We start from the raw sequence: 5,683 nt of genomic DNA, 5'->3' as shown, positions 1-5,683 counted from the left end.
TCTTCTTCCTCTCATTTTCTTTCTTTTTTTTTCCCTCTTTTCTTCTTCTCTCCCCCGCGCGCAGCACCCTCTTCTTAATTTCTTCTGCATTTTTTCCACTTCTTCTCACAAAGCCCCCTTTGATCTCTTATCAAGTAGCTTCACCACTTCGATTTTAGAGCTTCCTAGTTTGCTCTACTCTTCATCCTAAATCAGCCGCACCAGCCACCGCCACCTGCTCTCTCCGCCGGCGATGTTCATCTCCGGCCGACAACTCACCGGCAACTGACGGCCAACGCACCACTCACTCATTTTCCGGCCATCTCCCTCTCATCATCACCGATCAGGTATATATATATATATATATTCTATATTTATATATTTATAATCTAATAATATATATTTATAATTTTTTGTGAGCATTGTATATATATATAATGTAATGTTTTTGTTAGCTAATTAACTTATTAGTTTGGTTGAAATATAATATTTTTATGGTCCATGCATGTTTGTATGATAGGTACATACGTAGGAATGTAGGGGATTGTTCAATATGTGCATGCATGCAAAATATTTATATTTACGTTTTTTAGAAATCTAATTGCTATTAGGTTACTTTTTTTATTTTGTGTAGGTTTTGCAAACCTTTATTATATAAATTATCATTTATATAGTAAAAAATAAAAAAATAGAAAATAAATTTATTTTTGTAATCATTTATATAAATGATTACAAATATAATAATTAAAAATACATAATGCGGTTATATAACCTACATATGTGGTTAATTAGATGAATTTTATTTAGGGTCTCCATACGAAGTACAAATTATGTAACTTTATTTCTTTAAAAATATTGCGACATAAACATATATAATTGAGCTTGATTTTATTTAGGTCCCCGTAACAAATTATGCTTTTCAATTTGTTTCGTGGTTGGTTTGGTTTAGGTTTTGCAAATTTTTATTAGATCGAGTACATGTTATTAATAAAACAACGAACGTACATGTTATTAGGTTTAGCGTAATTCTTATATATTTATGTTTATAATGTACGTAGTAACACTATGGACAAGAGTTGGATGAAGAAATCTAGGGGTACGAAGGAATACAGAGACGGATGCAGAGCGTTTGTGGACTTCGCAGTTAGGAACTGTGACACTCCAGACAAACTTATTTTGTGCCCCTGTAAGACGTGTCGCTGTAACAGGAGACACCCCCCAGATTTGGTATACGACCACTTGACAGGGGGGAAAGGAATGTGGCCCCAATACACATACTGGATTTATCATGGCGAGAGGCCTGTTAGAGCTCCCGTTGATGGCTCCAATTCATCGCGTCCGGCAACAGCTGTGGGTGCAAGCACTGAACAGGCTGGAAATATGCACGCCATGTTGCGTGATGCATTCGGCATGCACGAAGTGAGAGATGACAATAGTGAGCCTCGGGTTGAGGTGCATGGAGAGGAAGAAGACATTGTGCATGACGAATCCGATGGAGGTGACGTACGAAAGTACGAGGAATTGCTGAAAAAGGCAGACAAACCGCTTCATGATAAGACCAAACATAGCAAACTGAGTACTACTGTACATCTGTACAATTTGAAGTGTGTGGGTGGAGTTAGTAATACGATATTCTCGTGTTTCCTCGAGCTAATCAATCAGTTCTGCCTGCAGATGATGGAGCTCTGTCAGTTAATACATATGAGGCGAAACGGTTTCTAAGGGACATGGGACTCGGGTATGAGAAGATTCCGGCTTGTTGCAATGATTGTATGTTGTTCTGGAAGGGCAATAAGGACTTAGATTCATGCGTTAAATGTGAAAAATCTAAGTGGAAGGACGAAATTCATTTGGACGAGGATGGCCACCCCATAGAGTCGAGTAAGAGACGTCCGGTCAAGGTTTTGTGGTGGTTTTTCATCATACCATGACTACAGAGGCTTTTTATGTCAGAGCATACTGCACCCTATATGAGGTGACATGCAGAAGGCCACACTAAGGACGCCGTATTGAGGCATCCAGCCGACGGTGAAGCATGGAAGTCATTCGACAATTTATATCCTGAGTTTTCAACGGATAGTAGAAACTTAAAACATGGCCTAACCTCGGATGGATTTAATCCTTTTGGGAACATGAGCACATCCCACAGTACTTGGCTTGTAATGCTTGTACCGTACAACCTCCCTCCTTGGATGTGCATGAAGCAAACGTCTTTCATATTATCCCTGCTTATTCCAGGGCCAAGTTCACTTGGAATGGATATAGATGTCTACATGCAACCGTTAATTGAGGAATTGCAGTTACTATGAAATGTGGGGGTACGAACATTTGATGTCTCATTGAAAAAGAATTTCATGCTCCGAGCGCAGCTGATGTGGACAATTAATGACTTTTCGGCATACGCGGACTTGTCTGAGTGGCCTACAAAGGGTGAAAAGGCATGCCCTTGCTGTATGCATGCAACAAGTTCTAAATAGTTAAAACATGGAAGTAAGATTTGCTTTATGAGGCATAGGCGATACTTGCCCATAGATCATCCATGGAGGCGGAATAAAAATACATTTGATGGTAACCGAGAACTAGAATGTGCCCTTGATGTTGCAGATGGAGATGAAATCTTAAAACAGTTAGAAGGGATGATATTTGGGGATGAGAGTGCCGGTAAGTCAGTTAACATTGATAATTCACATGCAAAGAGAAAGATGATTGATAATATATTGTGGAAGAAGAAAAATATTTTCTTTCGTTTGCCGTACTGGAAGGATAATTTATTGCAGCACAACCTTGATGTCATGCACATAGAGAAAAATGTGATGGACAATATAATTGGCATAATACTGGACATTAAGGGAAAAACGAAAGACAACCTTAAAGCCCGTAAAGACTTGCAAAAAATGGGTTTGAGACCAGCACTTCATCATTTCATAGGTGATAATGGAAGAATCTATATGCCTCATGCTTGCCACACGATGTCGAAAGAGGATAAAACTAGTTTCCTAAAAGTGCTTCGAAATATAAGGGTGCCAGACGGATATGCCTCGAACATTTTCATATGTGTAAAACTTAAGGACCGGACAATATCGGATTTGAAGAGTCATGACAATCACGTATTGATGCAACAACTTCTCCTGATTGCATTGCGTAGATCACTGCCCGGTAATGTGGTTAGACTGCTAGTTGAGATGTCTGCATTCTTCAGGGGCATATGTTCAACAGTGTTGACCCAAGAGAATATGGCCCGACTTGAGGCTGGATCTATATCACTCTGTGCAAGTTTGAACAAATATTCCCCTCTAGTTTTTCACCAGCATGGTTCATGTTGTGGTACATCTTGTATGTGAATGCCGACTCGGTGGACCGGTACAGTATAAGTGGATGTATCTGGCAGAGAGGTAACATTTTCCCAAAAAAATTAAAACTACAATTTTGTTGTCATTTATTTATTTAAAAATAATTATTAGATGTAATAATTGACTAGTTTTGATATGTAGGAGTCTCAGGGTGTTCAAATCTAGTGTGCGTAATATAGCGGCACCTGAGGGCCGCATTGCGGAGGACTACATAGTAACCGAATTTGTGACGTTCTGTTCGATGAATTTAAAGAACGCACCGCCATTTCACAATAGGCCGCAACGAACCCTGGATGGGGCCTAAAGGGGCTGGAACCCGAGTCGTCCTCGACCGACTCATGTTGATACAGATTCACCATTACATTCTGTTTAACTCAGATGACTTCCTCCAACTATGGACGTGAGTATTGTGTAATAAATATATGCATACTCATATCTTGCAACAGCGTTAGTTGTGAATTAAATTAAATTGATTTTATATTGGATATGTAGGATGCACAAGGATTCGATAAGACAAACTGCAAACAGGGGGCGAACAACGGACGATCAATTGGAAACCCAACATTTTGATCAATTTTGCGATTGGTACCGTGACTTTGTAAGTCTAATGTCATGCACTAATTATACTTCGTCGTTGTATATACCTCGTAGGTCGACTGTTCGGACAATCGACGTAGGAAGGAGTTGGGTGAGAAACTAGTAATGCATTGTAGAGGGTCAATGGTCTCAGCAGTCCAATATAATAGATATGTGGTCAACGGCAAGTTCTTTCGCACCGTCGCACATGATGTGGGGAAGAGGTTTCAGAATAGTGGCGTGTGCGTGCCGACTGTTGATGGCGAAACATACTACGTAGGGGTGTAAGCGAGCTAATACAACTCGACAGCTCGCTCGATACCCGCTCGGTTAAGCTCGATCCGAACTCGAGCTCGACACTGTACAAGCCCGCTTGTTACTGTTAAAACCCGCTCGATTAGTTAGTGACACATACTCGGCTCGCTCGATAAAACTCGACGGGGACTCGTAAGCTCGATTCGTTTAAGACTCGAACCGGCTCGTTAGCACGACTTGTTAGCTCGTTCATATATATATATATTACAAAAAAAATAGTTATATATATTTAAATATGTATATTAGTAATTAAATAATATATGTTATATGAATTATTTAATATTTATGTATATGTATTAGTTGACATACTAACTAGTTAGATCATAAATGAACATATTATCTAGTTAATCAATATATATTAAGTAAATATAATTAAGTACATGTTACTGAATACTTCTATGTATATTACTTATTTTATTATACATGTGTTATATATTAGTATTAACATACTAACTAGTAACTAGTTAGTTAATAAACTAACATATTAACCAAGTTAATATATATTAAATTACTAACTTAGTATAATTAACTATAGGTTATTTTGACAAAGAAAAAATTATACGTTACTTAATATTTGTATGACGATTATATATACGAATATATAATATACATACTTGTTAGTTAACATATAAGTTACTAACTTAGTATTACTAAGTAAGTTAACTATTTCCCTTTTACAAAAACAAAAATAAAGTAAGCTAATCAACACAAGTTACATAAATAGTAACTAATATGAAATATCATGACATATGGTTAAGTTGTTAACTAATTAAATCTATAACTATATTGAATAGTTAAAATACAAGCAAATATTAACAAATTATATATATATATAATATGACATAAGTTATAAGAATACAAGTTCATATTAAAACAATAATTAAGTACCTAGAGACTTAGTTCAAATGTATGTTATAAACTTATAAGTCCTTATAAATTATACTTATACATATATACAAACGCTTTTTTTTCAACCATTTTCTCTTAATTTCTTAGCCATTTTTTAAACCATTGTTTTTTACCAATTTTTAAACCGATTTTGTTTTACACATAAACAATTGTTTAACTATTTATTTCTTACTCAAAGAGTCAAAAACGACATAGTTTTGCACTCGTAAAAAGTGATGGGTTCATTAATGTTAAAAAATTATGTCTTAAAAAACCGGTTTAGCCTTTAAAAAAAATGAATTCGCGCCACATGTCGCAATTTATTAAAAAAAAAGTCAATAGTATTCAATTCGTAGCATTAAACCATTAAAAATTGAATTAATACTATGCTATCTGGTATCTTCATATCTTCTTCAACCTTTAATTTTTGAAAGTCTCATAGTTCAAAATGGAAACAAAAAAAAAAAAAAAATTAATAAATGATCCAAAGATGGAAAGTCTCATTTGAAAATTATCCTCTTTTCCAATTTCATGATTTTCCAACAGATCATGGTTCAAGTCCTTAAATCGTTCCA

The sequence above is a fragment of the Corylus avellana genome, chromosome ca2 (assembly GCF_901000735.1).
Source record: "Corylus avellana chromosome ca2, CavTom2PMs-1.0".
Classification (NCBI taxonomy): domain Eukaryota; kingdom Viridiplantae; phylum Streptophyta; class Magnoliopsida; order Fagales; family Betulaceae; genus Corylus; species Corylus avellana.
The sequence above is the reverse complement of the archived record's forward strand: the minus strand, read 5'-3'. Positions refer to the sequence as shown.